This window comes from Choristoneura fumiferana, chromosome 25 (genome assembly GCF_025370935.1).
Source record: "Choristoneura fumiferana chromosome 25, NRCan_CFum_1, whole genome shotgun sequence".
NCBI lineage: Eukaryota > Metazoa > Arthropoda > Insecta > Lepidoptera > Tortricidae > Choristoneura > Choristoneura fumiferana.
Window position 1 is genome coordinate 8,151,718 of NC_133496.1, and position 14,984 is coordinate 8,166,701.

General features: G+C 36.7%; 1 protein-coding gene across 1 annotated transcript in view; it reads left to right on the forward strand.

Annotated features, from left to right (window-relative positions):
* The window catches only part of LOC141442194 (T-cell leukemia homeobox protein 2-like), a 47,353-nt gene that overhangs the window by 10,607 nt on the left and 21,762 nt on the right, over nt 1-14,984 (forward strand). The gene's annotated exons all lie outside the window — the stretch shown is intronic.

Below are 14,984 nucleotides of genomic sequence, written 5' to 3' on the forward strand. Positions count from 1 at the left end.
GTTGACCGAACTGTATTTAACCACAAAACTGGCCCCTGTACCACAAAAGTTACAACTTCTACAATTCTACAAAATTGTTACATTTTACTAAGAGAAACTTAACAATTTTGTAGAAGTAGTAGCACTTGTAACTTTTGTGGTACAGGGGGCTGGTAAAATGAAGAATAAAAATGTCAAGCGAGCTAAGCATGTGGCTAAAAAGCCGTTTATTTATTTACCCAGCTCAGTTAGTAGGAAAGAGGCTATTGCAGAAATGGTGGTTCAAAAAGAAAAAAATATTGACGAGTATCGTAATGTACTAGAACCTGAGAAAACACAAAAAAACATGGTACTGCGAGAGAAAAGAGATTTAATCATTAAAAAAAAACTTAAAAACAATACCTACCTAATGATTTAATGACTTGAAATATAAAAAAAATGTGAATTTTGCATATTTAATTTTTCGGTTTTCCTTATCTATACCGTAAACCGTAACTAAAAGACATTAAAAAAAAAAATGCTGGAGCCGGGAATATAACCCGGGTCTTCATCCTGGGCGCGTGTTACATATACCCTACACCATCTCCAAGCTTTCATTTCACGGCGAATTTTCCCAATGTTCAAAGCCAAAAGACAAAGTCACACGTATATAGAGCATGTTGTATTGCTCACCTACTTATAAATCTTATAATGAGATTTTATATTCCTTTTACCCGACTGCCCGAAGGAGGGTTATGTTTTTCGAGCGTATGTGTGTATGTCTGTATGTATGTAAGTATGTATGTATGTATGTGGGAATGTATGTCCATTTCTGCCTAAACGGCTGGACGGCTTGTAGCATTGAGGTATCATTGGATTCGTCATAACTGTTGGAGTGACAAAGGGTATTCTATACTTCAAAATGGCGTCTGCTATAAAAAAATTATGGCGAAGTAATAAAAAAATATATTTTGTATTGTAACAATATGGGAATCAAATGAAAGCTAATTAGCCCATTCTAAATATATATGGGTTATAATACTTTTAATCTACTATTTTCACAGAAATATCAAAAAATATATTTTAGACGGGTATTCTTTTTATAATTATTTTCATTGTTACAGTTAGTTAAGCTATCTTAGGTTAGTTCTTATTATGTATGTAAACTCAATAAAGTATAAAATAAAAAACATTAAATTAAAAAAATCAAAACCCGACTGCCTTGACAGAGTTCTAGACCACTAGACTTATTTTCTTCCTTTTAGCTTTTAAGGCAATCGAGTTTTTGATTTTTTAAATTTAATGTTTTTGTCATTACTTTTGGGTGTGCAACCTTTCCCTTTCCCTTCAATCGTCATGGCCAAAACCCCGACTATAAAAAGGTACGTGAGTGACCCGTTTCATAAAACGATTAACTAATCGTTGATATCTTCATTAATCGTTTGAGGAGAGCCAGGTCATAAGGACAATATAATTAAATAGCATTAGTGTTTTACAGCTGTTAATATAGTGAAAAAAGTTGGCTGTCGGTTTGTTAATTCAATGCCGTATAAAAAACTCTTCTGTGGAAATTAAATTGGGCAGTCATGGGTAAACTCTTTAAGTGTTGGTTTTTTAGCAATATAAATTACTAAACAGGCTTTTTATCGAAAAATGCCAAGACCCTGTAAATGTTTACAAGCTCCAAACCTATACAAACGCTTGCATTGACTAAGCATTGTTATTTCGTTCCATTTTAATTTTAATATTACAAGATCTAGCAATTTTAGATGACGTTATAACAGTAAATATTTTACTGTCAATATGTCGACTCCGGGTCCTAAGATACAGGCTCAGCCTATTTTGGGATCTAGCCAGTGTAATGATTAATTCTAATTACCTGGTGTTATAATAAACATTTTTTTTTTCATTTATTTATTTAATTATAGGGTAGGACAAGATCGTTAATTCAGTTTTCCGTAAAAAACTTAACTATCAAAGATTACAAAAGTTTTTTTTTAATTCGACTGGATGTCAAACGAGAAAGTGGGTCTCCTGATGGTAAGAGATCACCTCCGCCCATCAACATCTGTAACACCAGGGGTATTGCAGATGCGTTGTCAACCTAGAGGCCTAAGACCTACCTCAAGTGCCAGTAATTTCACCGGCTGTCTTACTCTCCACGCCGAAATACAACAGTGCAAGCACTGCTGTTTCACGGCAGGATTAACGAGCAAGATGGTGGTAGCAATCTGGGCGGACCTTGCACAAGGTCCTACCACCTGCAAAAAAAAAGCAAAGTTTGTTTGAGTTTTGTTCGTAAACAAAAAAATCGACCAAATGCAAGTCGCACAAAATAGGCATAAGCATCGATATCAAATTACTATCACGAATAAAAAAAAAACTCTAGCAAACTAAATCTAATTATTCCGCAAGTAAACACGCGAAACAGAGCACTAGTCTCAGTAGTAAAATTAATACTATTAAATTGGCGCTGTAATACGTTTGTTGACATAATGACTGCCATTTAAGCCATAAAATAATGCATTGCGGCTTTAACGTTGCAAAATGCATTTAAAACTGCAAATGCTGGTAAATTTAATTAAACCAGTACAGTAAACAGATATACTATTTATTAGATATATTATTTAGTATTTATTTATTTCGTGGTCACTCACTTTTATGGAGTTTCAAAGCAAAGTCACAGGAAGAGGAGAGAACTGTATTTGGAGTTTATCTGAGGGATTTAATCAGAAATGAGGAGATCCGCAGAAGAACTAAAGTGTGAAAGGGCCTTAAAAGTTACCAAACTGAAGTGTGACATTGCGTTTCAGGCCGGTTTTTTTGGCCACGTTCCTAAAGAAGCAGTGTGGATAAGCTTTACATAAAGGTGGACTGCGAACCCGAAGGAGATAGATGCGGATGGGGCAGGACTGGTTATTATGACGTTTTTTGGTGGAAAAGTCTTTGTCCAGCAATGGACGTCTTCGACGATGATGAGACTACGATTACTACTTATTTCGTGGATTTCTTAACACATTGCTTGTAGAACTCCCAAATGCGAATTTGGTCGTAGTTATACCATTGTAACTACGGCAAAAATGCCGAAGTTTTTTTTTCTATAGGTACCTTTTATATTTGTCCGCGGCTGCGCTCGCGCAGAATTGGTATAGGTATAGCTTACCTAAACCTTTTTTGATCCAACAGGAACCATACATTATTTTAGGATAAAAAGTAGCCTATATGTTAGTCCAGGGTATATATTATATGTATGCCAAATTTCATGCAATTCCGTTCAGTACTTTTTTGCGTGAAAGAGTAACAAACATCCAAATATCCATCCATACAAACTTTCGCGTTTATAATATTAGGAAGATAAAGCTACGGCATAAGATACGGGATCAGGTGGCAGGGGACAGACAGACATGGAACGTGAAGAGGAGGCCTAAGTTCGAAGACGGACGCAACAAGGGCTTCTGTAGATAGACAAAAGCTACGGCTATTACTTTGGCACACAAAACAAATTGTAAACAGTACAGTAATGAAAATAATTAAGGCAAGATCATTTACAATTCAAACTATGTGTACACATCATGAAAGAGTGTTTGTATCTTAAATTTTGACAGTTTTAGGTGTCTGCTTAAGACAGTTCAATTGATACAGCCCTGTGAAAGTTCGATAAGTTGACAGACGGAAGATCACCTTAAAAATATCTTCAAATTTATATCACAAAATAATGTCACAAAATTTTGTGATATAAATTTCGAAAATATTCAATGTAGTCGGTTAAGAATCGATTGAGAGCTTACACTTTCATATTTCCCACCGATCATCGATAAACTAAAGCCAACTCACCCCAGCTTCCCGCCGCATTTCCTAGGGGAGGCGCCTGCGTTATGAAAATTTGACAGCGCCCAATATGCGATGATACGATAAGGGGTTATGTTCTTAGCGATATTTGCCCCGTTTCCCCTTTTTGTAACGGTTTTTACGTGTTCTTTTATTGAAATTGAGGCGCGAAATGCGTTGGGTGCTTTACGGGCGCGGATACTTTTAGTTTGATTGACAATCGTTGAGTGAGATTATGGTTTGTTGAAATAAAAGTCATAGATTGGCTATAAAAAGTCAAGGTGCCTAATTTGGATTTGGAAATGCATTGGATTATCACCATGAACAAAGGCCTCTCTCCCTTAGATCGCCACAATGAACGACAACTCGCCACTTTAATCCACCGGATGCCCGCAATTTCCACAATGTCGCCAGTCGTTCACAAACGTTAATATGGCAAAAGATCATTACGACCAAAGTTATTATGGAATTTACAATTAGGACAAAAGTTAATTATTGATTCCGATATAGACCCATTTACAAGCTTTACATCAACTTATGGAAATTCGCCGAAGAACTAAAGTAACCGACATAGCTCGGAGATTATGCAAGTTGAAGTGGCAATGGGCGGGCTACATCGCTCGAAGAACATATAGCCGTTGGGGGAGAAAAGTCTTCGAGTGACGACCACGAACCGGACGACGAAGCATTGGCAGAGCTCCCACTAAATATATCATTCACAAAGCGGCTAAAGTAGATAGGTACACAAAAACAAGCACTATGTCGATGACAATGTGAACTTGTGAAACATTTAACCGTTTCATTCAACTTTTCAACCTACCTACCTATTATATTGCCAAAAAACAAAAGACTTTCAATATTCTTTACATTTCATTATTACAAAGTTTTTACTAAACTGTTGGTTTGGGTGAAATCTTACAAGTTCATTTTGACCCTCTTCCAGTGGTCGGATTGAGTTGAAATTTGGTTATGTAAGTTTGACCAGGCGCGGCTCACTCCACGATTTTGTTCTCCGCTACAAGTATATAGATGTCTGGGGCCCCCTAGAGTGTGCTATACAGTGGTTGCCGCGCACCGCCTCTGATCGCCCGCGTGTCGTGCTTGCGCTTATTTTATTTACTACGCTGCAAACGAAACGAATGCGTTTTTTATTAGTGTAATAAGTTTATACGTGTGTATGTACAATAATCGGACTGTAAATAAAATGAATAACTGCATGTTAACATAGCGCATTTGTAACGTTATTTTAATACGTATTAACCTGTTGAAGAATAAAGCAATAAGGTTCTGCATTTCTGTGCAGCAACACACGCTAAAATGTGGTGTAGTTTTTATCCAAGATGGCTTCCATCGAAAATTATCTAGTGCGTATTTCTTTTCAATCCGTTCAATATGGGTATCAAATGAAAGGGCTTGAAAAATATAATTTAAATCCAATATGGCTGCCATCACAAAAGCAACGTTACGCATAGGTAATATGTAATCGTCTGTAGCTTAGTTCATACGCAATAAATTTCATTTAATTTCATTATTAATTGTCGAACCATACTCAAACGACATCTGATGATTTCATGATATGACATTTCTAACCTTCACTAGTGTATTCCGGGCGTAGCAACCCTAGCACTACACGTGCTGTGAACACGAGTTATGCGCTAGACAGAAAAGCATAAAGTAAGCACGATTCCTGTACCATCAGCCAAATAAGTGGTCTACCAATTTTTAAACAAGTTCCGCTAAAGTCGAACTTTCAAGTTGACAGACACGTCTTTTGGGATTATTGTTTTATGACATCCAAACAATTATCAACTCTAGGGTGGTAGACCACATATTTGGCTGATGGTACCTAAACGTCACTTTTGTACTTATTCTGTGGTTGGACGACAATTTATGCGAGTACATTCAACAAAAAGTACAGTCAGAAAAAATAAAAAATGTAATTTTTAACACAAACTTATTTTGATGAAGTCTCACTCTACAGCTATAAGCTAAAGCGATCTTCCTATCAATATCTGTTTATGTCGAACCTAAAACATTTTTACATAAAAATACACGTTGATATATTTTACGTTCAATCCATAACGTGAGAGGCTATAAAGCGGGGTGTATTTCAAAAGTGTAAATATACGGGAGCCCAGAGGGGACCGATGTAAAATATTATATTGCTATTTATGTGGCTTCAGAAATATTGCGCGATTGGATTAAATGCTAAAAAAGTGTTTAGGAGCCGTCATCATCATGCCAGGCTATGTACCCACTGCTGGGCACAGGCCTATTCTCAGAATGAGAAAGCTTCGGCCGTAGTTCTCGCGTGGGCCCAGTGCGGATTGGGAACTTTACATACACCATTGAATTTTCTTTACGCCATGAGCTTTACGGTGAAGGAAACTCGAGCTGCGTTGATACTTGAGACGTAGCCTACGGAAAAGCAAAAATATTAATTTCATCATCATCCCAGCCTATATACGTCCCACTGCAGGGCACAGGCCTCCTCTTGGAATGAGAGGGCTTGGGCAGTAGTTCCCACGCGGGCCCAGTGCGGATTGGGAACTTCACACACACCGTTGAATTGCTTCGCAGGTTTATTGTGCAGGTTTCCTTTCGATGTTTTCCTTCACCGTAAAGCTACATACACATACACACTACACATACCCATACAGCTACATACTACATGTTTTTTACACTAGACACAGACAACGTTTAAAATAAATAGCAAAACGTACAATTATAGCTATTTATAAACACGGCCAAGTATTTTCAACAAGCGTGTACCATTTTTATACAAGACAAGTAGAATTATAACGATACAAAAACACAGAAACACCTTTAATGTAATAACGTGAAATGGCAATTCATGCAACGCGACCAAATCCCAACAACGAGATCATTAACAACAGCAATATGTGGTAGAATTACATGAAAATAATTCCGTATAACAGGTCAACCTCGGAGATTACACAGTGGTCGGACCGATGACAGTGGGGGACAAAATTTAATGAGCGAAATGAGCGAGCGTGCGGATAATCGCCCACTGTTTCATGTGATCCTCTCACGGACATAATTAACTATATCATAAACGAGTCTCTTTCGTACAAAAGTTAAACTTGATGCTTTTTGTAACTTTTTTAATGCGCAACACGCTATGTATAACTGTCAAATTACTCAACTTTTAGATCAGCAGATAAAAACGACTTGTGTGTTGCTACTGTTGCTTTAAATTACACATAAAAGCAATTATGCTTACAAAGCGCAACGGTTTACAGAATATGAATTGTTTACATCCTTTGAAAGCACGCTATTTCGATGTTTAATTTAAAAGTGAATAGTTTTGTCATGATATTCTGCATTTTGGTATTTTGAGTGCGCTACAATGATCATGATGTATGAATAGAAATTTGTGTAGAATGATTGTAGAAGTATGTCGTGGATAGCAATAATCAAGCCTATAAGATATTGCAATAGTCAATTGACAATCCTGTAAGGCTTGATTATTGTTATCCACGACAAGACTTTGGATAGCACTGATATACAGATGGTTCCGGAAATTACTTAATTAAGTCAAAATCTTTCCCAATATGTTAATGCAGAAATAAAAATTTGTTTAACAACGTTACTTACGAGTAAAATTTTCAATAATTTATTTTATTGCTAGAGCTACATTTATTACAAGCTCGATAGACTTACGAGCAATTGCTCGAAAAAAAGATCACTCTAGGATAATAACGAACCAAGCAAGGCACTAAAATCCCCGCAGCAAAAGCCTTTGTTCGCTCAAACGAGTGCAATGTTGCTTCAAAATGCAGCCTAAACCCGTATCCCGATTGCACCACGCTTTCAACCGTTGAATATAATATGAGTACGCCGTTTTCCCGATTCCCGTTCGGTACGTAACTAGTGGGAATTGGTAGTCGCTTGTTGCGTGCAATATGTATGAGATTTTGTCCGTCTTTTTTTTCATTCGGCCCACCGTGCAGTTGTAATTGGAAAATGTTGCAGTTGCAAATTTTATAATTGTATTCTCTGGTGTCTGGTGCGTCTAGCTAGGACATCGACGAGTTTCAAATTTATTATTTTCTGTAACAGTCTTGCTTCTCAAGTTTGGCTGGACGCTTTTGTTAATTTAGAACTTGTCTTAATGTTTCCTTCAATGATTGCCACTGCTAAGGCTCTAAGAATGAGAGGTTGTTACACGGGCCCAGTGCGGATTGAGAACTTCACACACATTATTGAATTTCTTCGCAGGGTGGTGCAGGTTTCCTCACGATGTTTTCCTTCATAGTAAAGCTTGTGGTAAATTTCGAATGTAATTTCGAGCATAAATTTTGTAAAACTTGTCTTTGAGATGCCATAGGTCAAGCTAATACCGCCACTACGGCTTTTTTTCCTCCATACTAGTTGTTAGTTTTCATAGTACCAACCTATCTTTTTATTTTATTTAGGGGCTGTTTCACCATCCATTGATTAGCGTTAACCGACGGTTAAATGTGATGCCGTCTCCGTCTATTCGAACAAAACAAATAGAGACGGCATCACACCTAACCGCCAGTTAACACTAATCAATCTATGGTGAAACAGCCCCTTAAACTTGTAAATAAAGATGAAGGCGAAGATGTTTCGTTTAGTACATAATAAGCCACTTCATGAACTCATGTTCCTATCCTATGGATTCCTATTCACATTCCAACTCTAAAGGCTTGTTCGGACTAGGCTAGTATTTTAGTCTAGTAGCGAGTAATTTAGTAGCTAAACGTGTCTGAACACCAAATAATTAGTCGAGCAGATTAGTAAGTAATTTAGTCGAGTCAATCCATTTTATTCTATTTTTTTTAGTAGTTTAGTAGTGAGTAGCACCCCCACCACGCGTCCGTGCTTACTCGGCCGCCGGCTAAACAAGTCCGAACCTGTCGATTTACTCGAGTTCATTAGTTGGCGTGAAAATGTCGTTTCGCTGGAGCGAGGAAACCACTTTAATACTCAACTGTAATGCTAACGATTTTTAGGCAGTAGCGAATAGTTTAGCTACTAAATTACTCGCTACTAGACTAAAATACTAGCCTAGTCCGAACAAGCCTTAAAAGTAAAAAAAAACGCACAGTAGACAAGACATTTAAAATTCATAACACTATATCACACAGATAAGACAAACACTCGCCAAGCATAACGATTTAAAATTCGCTCGGCACTAAATCAACACAGTGGTTCAAATCTTACCGAGGCGCGGACAAATGCGCGGACCGAGTGATGGAACGCCTATTCCCAGGTGACGGGCCAATTAGACGTCAAGCATTCGTCTTGCTGGGGGATGTTTGAACATGGAACAGTGGAGCTGTGTTTTGTTTTTCGAACGCGAATGTTATGATTGGATTATTCTTGGCCAGCGTTATATTTGGGTTGTCGAAATAATAATATAGCGAACTTTTTAAATAATAATATTGGAGGGGGGGGCTTTGTAAGGAGGAGGCCTTTGTAAGGGGGAAGCCTTTGTTCAGCAGTGGACGTCCTCCGGCTGATATGATGATGATGACTTGCAATGGATAAACACACTGATATAAGTAGATACATACATATTTAATCTAAATACATGTCGGCAGCCGATCGTAAATCCTTCCAGATAAAGAAATTCCTGTACGCCGCCATTTAAAATTCCTAGGCATGTCACGAAACGCCGCCATATCGGTTCTGACACTTCGCCGGCCGCTACCGCAGCACGCTCGCTTCGCTCGCTCGGCGCGCTCGGCTCGTTTTTTTCGGCATATCACGATGTGCCCGGTGTAGAGCTAAGAATATCGACGAATACGTTGCTCTAACCGGTCTGACTGAATCTAATTCTGCCAGAACCGATACGACGGCGTTTCATGATATGCCTAGAAATTTCATGATCTGCCTAAACGTCAACAGTTTGTTTTGAACGATATGGCGGATGTCCCTTAGCCACTTCATGAAATGGCGCTATTTCACGATATGCCTACGAATTTCGTGATCTGGCGGATTTTACGATCGGCCGCCGACATACATATTAAACATCAAAGATTCAGAACAATCATTTGTTTTTTCATACAAATATCTGCCTTCGGGGATCGTACCCGAGACCCCAAGCTTTGTAGTCAGGAGCTTTAACCAACGGGCTATCCGGTCATCAAATATTGAATGTTGTTTTGAAACTTCTGATTGTGTATTAGAAGTATCTACAGATAAATGGGTGAATTTTACATAATATTACATAACTTAATGACTATTCTTCTTTAGTCATTTGAAATTGTTGATTGGATTAAACGAAAAAGAACACAGGCGTGTTTTTCAATGTGTACATTTATTTTTAAATCACGGTTTGGTATTAGTCCAGATAGTATGTCTTTTTTTTGTCATCACTCATAGTTCGTTAGATAACTGATAGAACTGAACAGTGTAAGAAACGTGAGTAAATGCAATCAAAACCATTTTTTTATTTATTATATCAGAACCACCTTCAAAAATTTTTTTGTAACCAAAGCTAGTCAACGGATTCGACTCAAATAAGAGTGAAAAGGGTACCCCCGAGATACATAAAAGGATTACTTTCAGGCGCTTAAGCCTTCCAATGTTATTTTTTTAATTAATTTTCCTTCGTGATTATCTCTTAGATAATTGTAATTATCAACGGTGCAATATGATTTTCGCTTCTTAGAGAAGTTTCACAATTTGTTCAATTCAGCGTGGAAAATTAACCAATGGGATGCTAAATGTGTTTTTTCTTTTGTTTTAAGATTTGAAGTTCGGAAGTTCTTGAGAAGATGCCGAATAGTATAAAAGATACATTTCACATTTGTATCATTTTAGCCCATATATACTAATGCTAAGTTTAAATTTAAAACATTTAAATCAACCAACCACCAATACCAATCTTTTTACAGTCAATCCATAAACAATATCCTATGTTTTTAAAAGCCCCAATGCTACCAACACGCATGAATCATACCTAACCAGATTACGGTTGGCAGAACCTCGTTACGTACCCTTTTCTGCCTGATCCCAAGTGACAGTGCGTAACTAATCGCTTTTATACAGGGTCTGTGGGCTACGTTTGAGTATTTTTAGTTTTATTCGGTAAGATGATATTTTTGGCTGGAAATTTTTGTTTGACAGTAATTGCAAGTATTTTTTTTGTAGAGTTCGAACACAATTATTACAGAATAGCTAAAATTTTAATTGTGCAGGTTACAGGCGCAGTCCGAAGGGGGGGGTCACAGGGACATGCCCCCCCCCCAAAATCGTACACGTTAAATTGAAAAATCTTCTAAAAATTTACTAAATAAAAAAGCTATTTTGCCCTTGCTATTTGCCCCAAGCCCCGATGTATTATTATTAGTGACCCCATCCAAAATTTCAGGCTGCGACCACGCCTGGCAGGTTATTTGTACCATCGTGCAAGTACCTACCTACTTGAACGTTGTTCTGATATTAGAATTTCATTGTAATGAATGGCAAATATACCTAGGAATTCAATCATTTAAAATATGTAAAGTAGGTAAGTGCCTACTTATATTCAGTGTCCAGTGGGCTTCTATCATTACATAAGATCAAATTTATAAGTGAACACCAATATTTTTATTGTATAAAATAATCTCAGTGGTCATAATTACAGAGTTAAAAACCTAATAAGTTCTGATGACTGACATAAAACAAAACCCTTATATCCCTGCACTACTTATCGGATCGCTTTATTATGTGACATTTTGTAAAATGGACGAAATAAACCAGCATCGGTGATGAATTTAGATTTGAATAAGTACAAGATTTCACAAAAGCAATAACTTCTTCGACCGAAAACAACAATCCAAAGCAATTTACTACGTAAAAATTAATCTTCCTTAAACACCATTCTTTAACAGCGCTCCCTATTCCAAATTCAAATTACGAATTCATGTTTCATATTTTTCTTTTCAAATATGGAACCGCATTAAACGCCGTGCTCCGATTGGCCGACCAGCGAAACGTAATGGCGGCTTCACGTGACCACAAATTATGTAGCAATTGCGCGGGAATACATAACTCGTTGCTTTGAATCGTTACTAAGTTTCGTTCATCTGTTTAACTTTAAGGTGAGTTGTGTTTTATACAAGTGTCTTATGTACATATTTAAAAATGGAGGCTAGTTCTGTCAGGTCTTTTTATTGAAAACTAAGGGAGAGAAGGCGAGGCTTTTACGATTGTAGCGATTCGTATAACTTTACTGTGCCACAGCGAATTATAAAAATACCTACCCATACTCTTACCAGTGGTTCGCAACCTCTTTTCACCAGAGACCACCTTTATTTTGATTATTATTAACAAGGACCACAAATGTGTAATAACCTAACTAACCAATTTAGAAAAGTTGAAAAATCCCTGACACTTTTTGTCAAAGTAAAGTAAAATATTAAAAAAAAAAACTTTGCGAAGTGTAACATTTTTCTTTTTGTTACACTTTTTTTTTTTTTAAAAACGCATTTTAATCCAACATAGCTAACAACCACCACAATAAAATTCATTTTCACTGTCAAAAAATTGTCGAAATCGGTCCAACCTTTTGAGAGCTAAGATATGACAGATAGACAGACATTGACGTCAAACTTACAACACCCCTCTTTTTGCGTCGGGGGTTAAAAGGAACTGTAATTATCACTGGCACACCGTTCACAATACATAATACAATACATATTAGGGGTATTGCAGATGTTTATGGGCGGTGGTGATCTCTTACCATCAGGAGACCCCCAGCCAACCAGTCAAATAAAAAAAATACTTGTACATGATCACAACAATCACAACCGGCGCGGTTTTTCGAAGATTGAGTACAATCACGTTGCCTACATGAACTCTTGGGGATTACTAGTTTGAGAACCAGTGCTTGAAATCATTTTGTAGGTAAATCTTTTCTGTAGCTTTAAGGTTATACTTTGTCGCAATTCGTGCAACACCGCCATTTTGATTGTGCTACTGTACGATATAATCGAGTCCTGCACGAATCTAGAGCAATTTAAGGACAGACTAGGGCATCTGGATAATTTGTTTGCGGAATGACAAAGGCGAATGAAGGCTATATTTATTATGATTGTTGGTAACTTCGTGATTTTATAATTGAAGTTTGGTCTTATGGATTTTTATTGGAATAAAAACACGACTTGTAGACTAGGATTGCACTCCGAAGTCATCCAATAGGTAACTATAATGTAAATTAACAGTAAGGCGAGTGGATACAAAATAGTCTAAATACGCACAGGACTTATCACGTAACACACACGAGTAATATTTACCTCGACGTTTCGGCAACATTACAGTGGCCGTGGTCGCGAGTAGACTGCCACACGGCCACCACACGGCCACTGTAATGTTGCTGAAACGTCGAGGTAAATATTACTCGTGTGTGTTAGCGTGTTAAGTCCTGTGCGTATTTTGACTATGAGTGAAAATCACGAAAATTTAAGACATTGGATACAAAATATTTATAATACTCCACTTTATTCCTTATCCCGTGAGAATCTCCAAAACTCATTAAATTAGTTTTTACTATCATACCTACCTAATCAAGTACTTAAGCACTTAATGCTAAATTTGAACAGTCTAGCAATCATTGTGGCGGAGTTAGGGTGACTGAATCGAAAATATAAATCCCGTGTTTTCCTTATCCCGTACGAATTTTCAAAAATTTGTTGCTATTCCTTGTCTACGTTATACTTAAAGGCAACCTCTACGCAAAATTTCAGCTTTCGAGGACAAATGGATTGGTCTAGGCGTTGATAAGTGAGTCAGTCAGTCAGTCAGTCAGTGTGTGAGTGAATCATTCAATGAAAAGTTCTGACTTCTCTTTTTATCCCTTATATAGATTTTAAGTTTAAAATATGATTTCTATTCAAGTATGACGATAAAAACATATTTTATCACGAGAAACTACGTTTTTTTTAAATAATTCAAACAGCAATCGATATCTCTACTTTAGGCTCATAAAACGTAAATATTAAATGGATCCATTACATACAAACTACAATAGGCACCATAATCATCATTTTATATCTTTGACATTGAAAATAATGTACCTCTACTTACCGACGAACCTCATCTCACGCATCATTTAATACAAATCGATCTATTACGGGGTAACTGATGATTACCGAACGGCCGACCAATCACAGCGCTCGACTTCAAACGTAATTTATTGAGTCGAATTTTAAAAACGTAATCCGTCCGCCATCTTTGTAATTTTGAAAACGTGTAACTGCTACTTTGAATGATTGAGCGTGATTACGTGTTTTTAATGCTTTATGTTGTTACGATCGTATTATGACTTCTAGCGGTTTGTTCCTGAGAATATACGAAATTGATGAATTAAAATTGTAGTCAATTAGAGATTAATCTTAGATATCGTTGTTTTGCTTTTTTACTATTGAACCATCAAAAAAATTTACCTACTGGCTAGTCCATTTCAATTTAGTTTAGTTAGGTAGGCCTAAGTACACGACGTTACTTATACTTGATTTGGATAGGTATTTAACTAAATGTAAACAAAACAACGTCAATTGGTGTCGTCAATATTGAAATTCCCTAAAATTAAACTATCTAAACATTTACGTTACATTTTTGTATTTAAATATACTAGTGTAGTTTGTATAATAATTAAAAAACACACACACAAACACAAACATCACGCCTGTATTTCCAAATGGAGTAGGCAGTGCATATATAAGTAAAATGTTTAAAATCCTTGAATGTACCTACGGAATCTGGCGGCTGAAGTTTGTTTACATTTAGTTAAATAGTTACCCAAAGCAAGTATAGGCGTCTGCACAAATTATTTACTGTATATAATACAGAGAACAGAACCATACCTAAATGGGAAATTTTACAAATTTAAAAAGCTACAACCCAAAGTTAAGAGTAAGTATAGGTAAGACCAAGAACGGTTTTTATTCTTTTTTTTAATTCAACGCACAAGCGTATTTACACGCACACACACACACACACACACACACACACACACATTTTCTTTCTGTGTATAACGTGGCTAATCTGAACGATACCGAGCTTCCACAATCATATAATTCAATATTTATTTATTACAGGCAGAAAACTTTGATTATCGTTTCGCGTAATAGCCCATACTTTTATACCAATTGTATGGGTAATTTAACATACATAATTCTACAACAGACTAATAACATTTTTATTTATTCATGAGTTTGTTG